The sequence below is a fragment of the Oncorhynchus tshawytscha genome, unplaced genomic scaffold (assembly GCF_018296145.1).
Source record: "Oncorhynchus tshawytscha isolate Ot180627B unplaced genomic scaffold, Otsh_v2.0 Un_contig_9372_pilon_pilon, whole genome shotgun sequence".
Taxonomy (NCBI): Eukaryota; Metazoa; Chordata; class Actinopteri; order Salmoniformes; family Salmonidae; genus Oncorhynchus; species Oncorhynchus tshawytscha.
The window spans coordinates 18,371-32,763 of NW_024608765.1; the positions used below are offsets into that span (position 1 = coordinate 18,371).

The 14,393-nt window shown below is 43.5% G+C and overlaps 1 pseudogene; it reads left to right on the plus strand.

The window, feature by feature from the left end:
- The first annotated feature begins 8,068 nt into the window (after positions 1 to 8,068).
- Positions 8,069 to 9,381, plus strand: LOC112238737 (annotated as a pseudogene).
- Positions 9,382 to 14,393: the final 5,012 nt, after the last annotated feature.

A 14,393-nucleotide genomic window follows, 5' to 3' on the forward strand; every position in this document is an offset into this window, starting at 1 on the left:
TCAGAGTGAAAGAGGAGGAAGAGGAGGAGGCAGAGACAGGAGATCTGATTAACACTGGTAAGTACTATCTTAAAAACGGAGGCACTCTGCAGTTTAACTGATGTATGATTTTAAAGGGTCAATCTGCAGTTCCTACATCCATATTTGGACTATAAATTAATGATGTCATTGATTCTTCTAGAATATAACTTAGAAATGCCCCGTGACCTAAGTTCAGCTGTGGTTCCCCATCGGGATTTAAAATAAGATGAATCCCTTTTACCCTAAGTGTTTATAAACTAAAATAAATGTTAACATGGTTGAAATATTTTGATGTAAAATGGAATAAGTTAGTCCTAAATATTTATACAACTAAAATAAGGAATAAGTTAGCCCTAAATATTTATACAACTAAAATAAGGAATAAGTTAGCCCTAAATATTTATACAACTAAAATAAGGAATAAGTTAGCCCTAAATATTTATACAACTAAAATAAGGAATAAGTTAGCCCTAAATATTTATACAACTAAAATAAGGAATAAGTTAGTCCTAAATATTTATACAACTAAAATAAGGAATAAGTTAGCCCTAAATATTTATACAACTAAAATAAGGAATAAGTTAGCCCTAAATATTTATACAACTAAAATAAGGAATAAGTTAGTCCTAAATATTTATACAACTAAAATAAGGAATAAGTTAGCCCTAAATATTTATGCAACTAAAATAATTGTATTTGGGCCAAATTATTCACTAAACCCTAAACCTCAACAACATCTCGTAATGAATAATGTGAACATTGAGCAAGTTGAGGTGACTAAATTGCTTGGAGTGACCCTGTATTGTAACTATCATGGTCAAAACATATTGATACAACAGTAGCTAAGATGGGGAGAAGTCTGTATATAATAAAGCGCTGCTCTACCTTCTTAACAACACTATCAACAAGGCAGGTCCTACAGGCCCTAGTTTCTACCTTCTTAACAGCACTATCAACAAGACAGGTCCTACAGGCCCTAGTTTCTACCTTCTTAAACAACACTATCAACAAGGCAGGTCCTACAGGCCCTAGTTTCTACCTTCTTAACAGCACTATCAACAAGGCAGGTCCTACAGGCCCTAGTTTCTACCTTCTTAACAGCACTATCAACAAGGCAGGTCCTACAGACCCTAGTTTCTACCTTCTTAACAGCACTATCAACAAGGCAGGTCCTACAGGCCCTAGTTTCTACCTTTTTAACAACACTATCAACAAGGCAGGTCCTACATGCCCTAGTTTCTACCTTCTTAACAACACTATCAACAAGGCTGGTCCTAGTTTCTACCTTCTTAACAGCACTATCAACAAGGCAGGTCCTACAGGCCCTAGTTTCTACCTTCTTAACAGCACTATCAACAAGGCAGGTCCTACAGGCCCTAGTTTCTACCTTCTTAACAACACTATCAACAAAGCAGGTCCTACAGGCCCTAGTTTCTACCTTCTTAACAGCACTATCAACAAGGCAGGTCCTACAGGCCCTAGTTTTGTCATACCTAGACTACTGTTCAGTCGGGTGCCACAAAGAGGGACTCCAAGGGCCAATTGGCTCAGAACAGGGCAGCACGGCTGGCCCTTGGATGAACACAGAGAGCTGATATTAATACTATACATGTCAATCTCTCCTGGCTCAAAGTGGAGGAGAGATTGACTTCATCACTACTTTTATTTATGAGAGGTATTGTCATGTTGAATGCACCGAGCTGTCTGTCTGATATGCCGAGTCCCCTAAGAGCTGAAAGCTTTGCTGGCCTTTCTGGTTAATGTAGGCGCCCTGGGGTTAATGTGGGCACCCTGGTGTTAATGTAGGCGCCCTGGTGTTAATGTAGGCGCCCTGGTGTTAATGTAGGCGCCCTGGTGTTAATGTAGGCGCCCTGGTGTTAATGTAGGCGCCCTGGTGTTAATGTAGGCGCCCTGGTGTTAATGTAGGCGCCCTGGTGTTAATGTAGGCGCCCTGGTGTTAATGTAGGCGCCCTGGTGTTAATGCAGGTTAATGCAGTTGCCCTGTGGTAATGGAGGGCCCCTGGTGTTAATGTAGGTATCCTGGTATTCAGAGGGCCCCCTGGTGTTAATAGGGGCCGTCTGTGCACCAATCACAACAGGGCGATTCAAGCCCCTGGTGTTAATGTCACATATCTTGTTTATATGCAGATGTTTATAACCATGAACTGTTGTGGTCAGCTAAACTCTTCCGGGGGGCCCCTGGTATTAGATGTAGGTATCCTGGTGATTCAGAGGGCCCCCTGGTTGGTTAATGCAGCCAGGGGCCGTCTGTGCACTCCCAGCCATCACAACAGGGAACCCTCTCCCAATCAAAACTGCCATTGGTTGAATGTACACTCCACTCTCCCAGCCAGCTGGTTGGTTGGTTCTATGTACACTCCACCTCAGCCATGGTTTATAGACTAATTTGTCACATATCTTGTTTGATATTTTATAAGGATGTTTATAACAATGAAATGTTGACTGAAACCTCCCAGCCAGCTAAACTCTTCCTGGGGTTCACACAGAACATGAAACATGACATAATAGTTGGTTGACCCCACTCTCCCAGCCAGCTGATTGGCTGAATGTACACACCACCCAGCCAGCTGGTTGGTTGGTTGAATGTACACCCCACTCTCCCAGCCGGCTGGTTGGTAACTAACTAAGCAGCTGGCATATTCTATTGTCTTTTATTAATTATTGGAACTGTATAAAATATTTTGTTTCAAATCATTTTGAAATGTTGATCTCAATCTAAGAAATGTTTGTTCCCGTTGGACTGTCGACAGCAGTGAAAACGGATATGAATCTGCTGGGGACTCACGTGCTATTAAAATGTATCAATCTGCTGGGGACTCGCATGGAGAGTCGCTAGTGCGCGAAGAGACAAGGATATCCCTACCGGTCAAACCCTCCCTAACCCGGACGACGCTAGGCCAATTTGTGCGTTGCCCCATGGACCTCCCGGTCGCGGCTAGCTGCGACAGAGCCTGGGCTTGAACCCAGAGTCTCTGGTGGCACAGCTAGCACTGTGATGAAAGAAACCAATTTTGACCGAACACTTTGATCCGAATAAGGGTTCTAAGAGACTCTAGGCATCTTTAAATGCTTCCCTGTCAAAACATCCAATAGGATGGGTCCTTCCTGGACTACGATCAGTTTCCACCACTGTACCCCTCTACTAGCTCCAACCAGGAAATGGCTCGTTGTTCGACTCCAGGTGAAATGGATGGGGTGTCGGAACCAGAAATAAGGAGAAGGATCGTTCTCGGCGAGCGCCTGCCTGCCTTACCCTCGTGTCCGGGACTTTATACTTTCAAAATCGCCTTGAGACCAGCTGTCTTCTGCCAGGGGGGGGTGTTCTCTCAGTGGATGTCCCTCCAGCTACTCCCTGTTCTAGTCAATCGACTGCCTGGGCACAGCCTGGACTAGAGGTCCAGAATTCATCCATAATTAGGTCGACCGATTATGATTTTTCAACGCCGATACCGATTATTGGAGGACCAAAAAAGCGGATTCCGATTAATCGGCCAATTTTTTTTTTTATATATATTTTTTATTTATTTAGTTGTGATAATAACAATTACAACAATACTGAATGAACACTTATTTTAACTTAATATAATACATCAATAAAATCAATTTAGCCTCAAATAAATAATGAAACATGTTCAATTTGGTTTAAATAATGCAAGATCAAAGTGTTGGAGAAGAAAAAGTGCAATATGTGCCATGTAAGAAAGTTAACGTTTCAGTTCCTTGCTCAGAACATGAGAACATATGAAAGCTGGTGGTTCCTTTTAACATGAGTCTTCAATATTCCCAGGTAAGAAGTTTTAGGTTGTAGTTATTATAGGAATTATTGGACTATTTCCCTCTATACCATTTGTATTTCATTAACCTTTGACTATTGGATGTTCTTATAGGCACTTTAGTATTGCCAGTGTAACAGTATAGCTTCCATACCTCTCCTCGCTCCTCCCTGGGCTCGAACCAGGAACACAATGACAACATCCACCCTCGAAGCAGCGTTACCAATGCAGAGCAATGGGAACAACCACTCCAAGTCTCAGAGCGAGTGACGTTTGAAACGCTATTAGCGCACACCCCGCTAACTAGCTAGCCATTTCACTTCGGTTACACCAGCCTCATCTCGGGAGTTGATAGGCTTGAAGTCATAAACAGCGCAATGCTTGACGCACAACGAAGAGCTGCTGGCAAAATGCACGAAAGTGCTGTTTGAATGAATGCTTACGAGCCTGCTGCTGCCTACCACCACTCAGTCAGATACTTGTATGCTTGTATGCTCAGTCAGATTATATGCAACGCAGGACACGCTAGATAATATCTAGTAATATCATCAACCATGTGTAGTTAACTAGTGATTATGATTGATTGATTGTTTTTTATAAGATAAGTTTAATGCTAGCTAGCAACTTACCTTGGCTTACTACATTCGCGTAACAGGCAGTCTCCTTGTGGAGTGCAACGAGAGAGAGGCAGGTCGTTGTTGCGTTGGACTAGTTAACTGTAAGGTTGCAAGATTAGATCCCCCGAGCTGACAAGGTACAAATCTGTCGCCCCTGAACAAGGCAGTTAATCCAGCGTTCCTAGGCCGTCATTGAAAATAAGAATGTGTTCTTAACTGACTTGCCTAGTTAAATAAAGGTATAAAAAAATATAAAAAATATCTGCAAAATCGGCGCCCAAAAATATCTACAAATCCATTCAGATTAATCGGTTGACCTCTAGTCTGTAATAGACGAGTGTCGGAGCCAGTGTAGTATGATTAAAACCAAAACAGAAAACAGAGGCTGTTCTTTAACCTGTTGAGTGTAGGGTGCAGTGTTTTGATATTTGGATGAAATGCATGCCCAAATTCAACTGCCTGCTACTCATCCCCAGAAGATAAGATATGTATATTATTCGTTTGGATAAAAACACTCTGAAGTTTCTAAAAGTGTTTGAATCATGTCTTTGAGTATAACAGAACTTGTGTAGCAGGCAAAACCCAGAGGACAAACCATTCAGATTTTTTTTTTGAGGTCACTCTTTTCAATGGGTTTCATTGGGAATCCAGATTTCTAAGGGACCTTCTTGTAGTTCCTATCGCTTCCACTGGATGTCAACAGTCTTTTAGAAATTGGTTGAGGTTTTTCCTTTGTGTAATGAAGAAGTAGCCCTGTTCAAAACAAGGGTCACTTCAAGTGTACTGTTAGATAGAGGCGCGTGACCAGAAAAGTAGCGTCAGTTTGTTTTCTTCCTGTATTGAACACAGATCATCCCGTCTTCAATTTTATCGATTATTTACTTTAAAAAATACCTTTGTATTACAAAAGTAGTTTGAAATGTTTTGGCAAAGTTTACAGGTAACTTTTGAGATATTTTGTAGTCACGTTGCGCAAGTTGGAACCAGTGTTTTTCTGGATCAAACGCTCCAAATAAATGGATATATATCGACGTAATTAATCGAACAAAAGGACCATTTGTGATATTTATGGGACATATTGGAGTGCCAACAAAAGAAGCTCGTCAAAGGTAAGATAAGACATTAATTCTATTTTTATTTCTGCGTTTTGTGTTGCGCCTGCAGGGTTGAAATATGCTACTCTCTTTGTTCACGGAGGTGCTATCCTCAGATAATAGCATCGTTTGCTTTCGCCGAAAAGCTTTTTTAAAATCTGACATGCCAGATGGATTAACAACAAGCTAAACTGTGTTTTGCTATATTGCACTTGTGATTTCATGAAATGTAAATATTTTTAGTAATTTAATTTGAATTTGGCGCTCTGCAATTCAGCGGATGTTGATGAAAATGATCCTGGTAACGGGATGGGTGCGTCAAGAAGTTAATGGAAGCCTCTCCAATAAAATCCAGATAGAATCAGGAATTCCCCAGGGCAGCTGTCTAGGCCCCTTACTTTTTTCAATCTTTACTAATGACAACATTTCAGTTATAATGCCAGTGTCCATTTATGTGGATGACTCAACACGATACACGAAATAAGTTAGTCCTAAATATTTCAAAAACTAAAAGCATTGTTTTTGGGATGAGTCATTTACTAAACCCTAACCTTTAAAATTGAGCAAGTTGAGGAGACTAAACTACTTGGAGTAACCCTGGATTGTAAACTGTCATTGTCAAAACATGTTGATACAACTGTAGATAAGATGTAGAGAAGTCTGTCCATAAAAAGCTCTGCTCTGCCTTCTTGACAACACTATCAACAATGCAGGTCCTGCAGGCCCTAGTTTTGTCACACATTGACTACTGTTCAGTCGTGTGGTCAGGTGCCACATAAAATAAAATAAAATTGCAATTGGCTCAGAACAGGGCACCACGGCTGGCTCTTGGATGTACACAGATATGCATGTCAATCTCTCCTGGCTCAAAGTGGAAGAGAGATTGACTTCATCACTACCATTTTTATTTATGAGAGGTATTGACATGTTGAATACACCGACCTCTCTGTCTAAACTTCAGGCACACAGCTCAGAGACACCCATGCATACCCTACAAGACATGCCACCAGAGGTCGCTTCACAGTCCCCAAGTCTAGGACAGACTACGGGAGGTACACAGTACTACATAGAGCCATGACTACATGGGACTTTATTCCACATCAGGTAACTCATGCAAACAGTAGAATCAAATAATATATAGAATCATAGAATCAGATTTAAAAGAAACCGATAAAAAAAATACAGAGACACAAACATAGACATGTCAAACCAACACACATTACATAACAGCACTATACACACAGATACACATGGATGCTGTGTTATAGATAAGTGGTAGAGTTAGAGCCCTGAGGGCTTAACACTGTATGTTGTGAAATCTGTTATAAATGTATTGTAGTCTTGTTTTTAAATGTATTAACTCCCTTAATTTTGCTGGACCCCAGCTGCTGCCTTGGCAGGAACTAATGGGGGTCCATAATAAACCCCAGGAAGAGTAGCTGCAGCCTTGGCAGGAACTAATGGGGATCCATAATAAACCCCAGGAAGAGTAGCTGCTGCCTTGGCAGGAACTAATGGGGATCCATAATAAACCCCAGGAAGAGTAGCTGCTGCCTTGGCAGGATGGGGATCCATAATAAACCCCAGGAAGAGTAGCTGCTGGAGATGGGGATCCATAATAAACCCCAGGAAAAGCTGCTGCCCAGGAACTGATGGAGGAAGAGTAGCTGCTGCCTTGGCAGGAACTGATGGGGATCCATAATAAACCCCAGGAAGAGTAGCTGCTGGCTTGCTTGACAGGAACTAATGAACTGATGGGGATCCATAAATACAAATTGTCCCCTTTATTAATAGAAAGTCCCATTTATATAATAAGGTCCAAAAATGGACCCTTCCTGGATCACCCCTTTAAAAGGTCATGAAGGTCAGAAGGTCATGAATTGTCTAATCTGGTTTTATTGGCTGGTTTTATTTTATTGATTGGCTGTGGTTTTAATTGATCCTCTGGTTTTATTGGCTTGGCTGCTCTGGTTTTATTTCCTCTGGTTTTATTGGCAGTGGTTTTATTGGCTGTGGTTTTATTGGCTGTGGTTTTTATTGGCTGTGGTTTTATTGGCTGTGGTTTTATTGGCTGTGCTGTGGTTTTTATTGGCTGTGGTTTTATTTCCTCTGGTTTTATTGGCTGTGGCTATTTTATTTGCTCTGGTTTTATTGGCTGTGGTTTTATTGGCTGTGGTTTTATTTCCTCTGGTTTTTATTGGCTGTGGTTTTTATTGGCTGTGGTTTTTTTGACTGTGGTCTTATTGGCTGTGGTTTTTATTGGCTGTGGTTTAGCTGATAATCAGTAAAGCTGATAATAAAATAATACCATTAGTAATACTGGTGACCTAAAGTCGTCTGAATCACTGCTGAAGGTTTCAACAACTGTAATAACATATTGTAAGACCAAAGTCATAGACATTACTACTCATGTGAAAAATTAAGACAAAATATGACTATTGTTCTTCACTTGACCATCTTGTTGTTAGAAGACAGTTGTCAAAAAAAGATTGTAAAAGCATTTAAACATTCACTACATTGACTGTCTTACTTTGTTGTTCACACAGGAGAGAGACGTGACTGTCGTGGATCCTCTGGGGAGCCTCAACAACATCATGATGCTGACGAGGCTGAGAAGAGTCTCTCCAGATCAGAACACCTCAAGAAACCCCAGCGGAGATCCACAGGGAAGAAACCTCACCACTGCTCTGACTGTGGGAAGAGTTTCACCTCTTCAACAGAACTTAAAATACACCACAGAATCCATACAGGAGAGAAACCTTATAGCTGCACTGACTGTTTGAAGAGATTTTCTCAACTAGGGAACCTGACAAAACACCAGTTGACACACACAGGAGAGAAGCCTTACCACTGCTCTGACTGTGAGAGGACCTTTTCAACATCACAGCGTTTAAAGCTGCACCAACGAACGCACACTGGAGAGAAGCCTTACCACTGCTCAGACTGTGGAAAAGCTTAATCTCCTCAAGTGAACTGATTATACACCAGCGAACACATACAGGAGAAAGGCCATATGGCTGTGATCAATGCGGGAAGCGATTCACTCAGTCATCAAACCTGACTGTACACAAGAGAATACACACTGGAGAGAAACCTTATCGCTGCTCCAACTGTGGATTGAGCTTTACTACCTCAAGCTATCTGATAACACACCAGAGAACACATACAGGAGAGAAGCCTTATAGCTGTGATCAATGTGGGAAGAGTTTTACTCAGCCAAGTCACCTGATTGTACACCAGAGAATACACACAGGAGAAAAACCTTACCAATGCTCTGACTGTGGGAAGGGTTTTGTTAGATCATCACATTTAAAATCTCACCAGAGAATACACACAGGAGAGAAGCCTCACCACTGCTCTGAATGTGGGAAGAGTTTTGCTTTATTAGACATACTGATAGTACATCAGAGAACCCACACTGGTGAAAAGCCTTACCACTGTCCAGACTGTGGGAAGAGATGTACTACCTCAAGTAACCTGATATCACACAAGAGAACCCACACTGGAGAGAAACCTTACCACTGCTCTGACTGCGGGACGAGTTGTTCTACCTCAAGCAACCTGGCAGTACACCAGAGAACACACACTGGAGAGAAGCCTTATGGCTGTGATCAGTGTGACAAGAGATACTCTCATTCAAGTTCTCTGATTAAACATCAGAAAATACACTCAGGAGATCCACAGAGTGTGGAATGACCTCCGCCAAGACCTGGGTAGTAGAACACAGAGTGTAGAATGACCTCCGCCAAGACCTGGGTAGTTGAACACAGAGTGTGGAATGACCTCCGCCAAGACCTGGGTAGTTGAACACAGAGTGTGGAATGATCTCCAACACCAGACCTGGGTAGTAGAACACAGAGTGTGGAATGACGCAGACAAGACCTGGGTAGTTGAACACAGAGTGTGGAATGATCTCCAACACCAGACCTGGGTAGTAGAACACTGAGTGTAGAATGACCTCCAACACCAGACCTGGGTAGAAGATCACGGAGTGTAGAATGATCTCCAACACCAGACCTGGGTAATAGAACAGAGAGTGTAGAATGACCTCCAACACCAGACCTGGGTAGTAGAACACAGAGTGTAGAATGATCTCCAACACCAGACCTGGGTAGAAGAACACAGAGTGTAGAATGAACTCCAACACCAGACCTGGGTAGTAGAACACAGAGTGTGGAATGACCTCCAACACCAGACCTGGGTAAAGAACACAGAGTGTAGAATGAACTCCAACACCAGACCTGGGTAGTAGATCACAGAGTGTAGAATGACCTCCAACACCAGACCTGGGTAGTAGAACACAGAGTGTGGAATGACCTCCAACACCAGACCTGGGTAGTAGATCACAGAGTGTAGAATGACCTCCAACACCAGACCTGGGTAGTAGAGGCCACTGTGTGTTCTATCTTGTAAAAAAACATCTTTAGGAAGCTGTGGAAATTAATGTATTAATGTTAATATGTTAATATTAATTCAAACATGTTTATTCTCTTATACACCTTAATACTTAATATTTTCAAATTATATTATGTGAGCTTATAACATAAAAATAATTTTAAAAATATTAAAATGTTTAAAGTATAGTTGTTTTTTAATAGAAAAGTACTAATGTTACTTTACCTAACAAGCAAAATACTTAAATACATGTAATTCTGTTAAATACATGTAATTCTGTTAAATACATGTAATTCTGTTAAATTCTGTTAAATACATGTAATTCTGTTAAATACATGTAATTCTGTTAATTCTGTTAAATACATGTAATTCTGTTAAATACATGTAATTCTGTTAAATACATGTAATTCTGTTAAATTCTGTTAAATACATGTAATTCTGTTAAATACATGTAATTTTGTATGGAAACATTTAACTGAACTACTGGTGAATACCATTCATTCCTCTGGATGACATCACGGTATCCAGGAGTTTAATATATAAACTGTTGGTCCTCAGTCTCATGGTATAGCGTAAATTCACCCCTCCTTGGCATTTTTATATTCACCCCTCCTTGGCATTTTTCCTATTTTGTTGCATTACAACCTGTAATTTAAATGGATTTTTATTTGGATTTCTTGTAATGGACATACACAAAATAGTACAAATTGGTGAAGTGAAATGAAAAAAGATATTTATTTCAAAAAATATATATATATAAAAAATTAAAAAAATAGTGGTGTGTGCATATGTATTCACCCCTTTGCTATGAAGCCCCTAAATAAGATCTGGTGCAACCAATTACCTTCAGAAGTCACATAATTAGTTAGATTATACACAGGTAGACTTTATTTAAGTGTCACATGATCTCAGTATATATACACCTGTTCTGAAAGGCCCCAGAGTCTACAACACCACCAAGCAAGCGACACCATGAAGATAAAGGAGCTCTCCCAACAGGTCAGGGACAAAGTTGTGGAGAAGTACAGATCAGGGTTGGGTTATAAAAAATATCAGAAACTTTGAACATCCCATTATTATTATTATTATTAAAAAATGTAAAGAATATGGAACCTCAACAAACCTGCCAAGAGAGGGCCGTCCACCAAAACTTGCAGACCAGGCAAGGAGGGCATTAATCAGAGAGGCAACAAAGAGACCAAAGATAACCCTGAAGGAGCTGCAAAGCTCCACAGCGGAGATTGGAGTATCTGTCCGTAGGACCACTTTAAGCCGTACAATCCCCAGAGCTGGGCTTTATGGAAGAGTGTCTAGAAAAAAGCAATTTCTTAAAGAAAAAAGTAAGCAATCGTGTTTGGTGTTTGCCAAAGGGCATGTGGGAAACTCCCAAAACATATGGAAGAAGGTACTCTGGTCAGATGAGACTAAAATTGGGCTTTTTGGCCATCAAGGAAACGCTATGTCTGGCGCAAACCCAACACCTCTCATCACCCCAAGAACACCATCACAGTGAAGCAAGGCACATCATGCACCATTGGCACGGACTGGGAAACTGGTCAGAATTGAAGGAATGATGGATGGCGCTAAATACAGGGTAATTCTTGAGGGGAAACCTGTTTCAGTCTTCCAGAGATTTGAGACTGGACGGAGGTTCACCTTCCAGCAGGACAATGACCCTAGGCATACTGCTAAAGCAACACTTGAGTGGTTTAAGGGGAAACATTTAAATGTATTGGAATGGCCTAGTCAAAGCCCAGACCTCAATCCAATTGAGAATCTGTGGTATTACCTAAAGAAGGTGGCTCTACAAAGTATTGACTTTTGAGGGGGTGAATAGTTATGCACGCTCAAGTCTTCAGTTGTTTTGCCTTATTTCTTGTTTGTTTCACAATAAAAAATATTTTGAATCTTCAAAGTGGTAGGCATGTTGTGTTAATCAAGTGATACAATCCCCCAAAAATCTATTTTAATTCCAGGTTGTAAGGCAACAAAATAGGAAAAATGCCAAGGGTGGTGAATACTTTCGCAAGCCACTGTAGCTTGTATCTTATTTCATGATATCAACTGAATAATGTTGAATGTTTCTATCAATGTTTATTTTGTTTTTCATCAATAAACTGATTGATTTATAGATTCATGATTTTTTTGGGGGCGGGGTGAAATCGACCTCACGTCTTGTTGGGGGGGGGATATATGTAATGGTGTTTTTATCAGGTCTCATTGGTTGACCTTTTCTGTCTCTGTTCACTGGTAAAACACTTTTTTTCCACTTTTAGAGAGGGTGGACCTACTCGCTGTGAGTCATTGCTCTGGATAAGAGCATCTGCAGGAAGAGGTTAGATTGAGGACTATGTGGTAAATGGGGGAGATGAGAAACAGGAAGAGGTTAGATTGAGGACTATGTGGTAAATGGGGGAGATGAGAAACAGGAAGAGGTTAGATTGAGGACTATGTGGTAAATGGGGGAGGGGAGATGAGAAACAGGAAGAGGTTAGATTGAGGACTAGATGGTAAATGGGGAGATGAGAAACAGGAAGAGGTTAGATTGAGGACTAGATGGTAAATGGGGGAGGGAGATGAGAAACAGGAAGAGGTTAGATTGAGGACTATGTGGTAAATGGGGGAGGGAGATGAGAAACAGGAAGAGGTTAGATTGAGGACTAGATGGTAAATGGGGGGGGAGATGAGAAACAGGAAGAAAATAGATTGAGGCCTGTAAATGGTAAATGGGGATTGAGGGAGATGAGAAACAGAAAGAGGTTAGATTGAGGCCTATATGGTAAATGGGGAGGGGAGATGAGAAACAGGAAGAGGTTAGATTGAGGCCTAGATGGTAAATGGGGAGATGAGAAACAGGAAGAGGTTAGATTGAGGCCTTTATGGTAAATGGGGGAGGGGGGGGAGGGTGGTTGGTCAGATGGTCAGGGTGGATGGTCAGGGTGGGTGGTCATGGTGAATGGTTAGGGTCAGGGTGGATGGTCTGGGTGGGTGGTCAGGGTGGATGGTCAGGGTGGCTGGTCAGGGTGGATGGTCAGGGTGGGTGGTCAGGGTGGATGGTCAGGGGGTCAGGGTGGATGGTCAGGGTGGATGGTCAGGGTTGTTGGTCAGGGTGGGTGGTCAGGGTGGATGGGTCAGGGGGTGGTCAGGGTGGATGGTCAGGGTGGATGGATGGTCATGGGGTGGGTGGTCAGGGTGGATGGGTAGGGTGGTCAGGGTGGATGGGTAGGGTGGGGGGGTGATCAGAGTGGTTGGTCGGGGTGGTCAGTGTTGATGGTCAGGGTGGATGGTCAGGGTGGTTGGTCAGGGTGGGTGGTCAGGGTGGTTGATCAGGGTGGTTGGTCAGGGTGGTTGGTCAGGGTGGGTGGTCAGGGTGTGTGGTCAGGGTGGATGGTCAGGGTAGATGGTCAGGGTGGGTGGGTCAGGGTGGATGGTCAGGGTCAGGGTGGATGGTCAGGGTGGATGGTCAGGGTGGTTGGTCAGGGTGAGTGGTCAGGGTGGGTGGGTCAGGATCGGGGTGGATGGTCAGGGGGTGGTCAGGGTGGATGGACAGGGTGGATGGTCAGGGTGGGTGGTCAGGGTGGGTGGTCAGGGTGGATGGTTAGGGTGGATGGTCAGGATCAGGGTGGATGGTCAGGGTGGGTGGTCAGGGTGGATGGGTAGGGTGGTCAGGGTGGATGGTCAGGGTGGGTGGTCAGGGTGGATGGTCAGGATGGTGGGTGGATGGTCAGGGTGGTTGGTCAGGGTGGATTGGTCAGGGTGGATGGTCAGGGTGTTTGGTCAGAGTGGATGGTCAGGGTGGGTGGTCAGGGTGGATGGTCAGGGTGGTTGGTCAGGGTGGATTGTCAGGGTGGTTGATCAGGGTGGATGGTCAGGGTGGTTGGGTCAGGGTGGTTGGTCAGGGTGGATGGTCAGGGTGGGTCAGGTGGTGGTGGATGGTCAGGGGGGTGGACAGGGTGGGGTCAGGGTGGTTGGTCAGGGGTGGGTGGTCAGGGTGGATGGGTCAGGGTGGTCAGGGTGGATGGTCAGGATGGATGGTCAGGGTGGTTGGTCAGGGTGGGTGGTCAGGGTGGATGGTCAGGGGGTGGTCATGGGGGTGGATGGGTCAGGGGGTGGTCAGGGTGGGTGGTGGGTGGGGTCAGGGTGGGTGGTGGTCAGGGTGGTTGGTCAGGGTGGGTGGTCAGGGTGTTGATGGTCAGGGTGGTTGGTCAGGGTGGGTGGTCAGGGTGGTGGTTGGTCAGGGTGGTTGGTCAGGGTGGTTGGTCAGGGTGGGTGGTCAGGGGTGGTCAGGGTGGTGGTCAGGGTGGATGGTCAGGGTAGGTGGTGGTCAGGGTGGGTGGTCAGGGTGGATGGTCAGGATCAGGGTGGATGGTCAGGGTGGATGGTCAGGGTGGGTGGTCAGGGTGGATGGTCAGGGTGGATGGATCAGGGTGGATGGTCAGGGTGGGTGGTCAGGGTGGATGGACAGGGTGGAT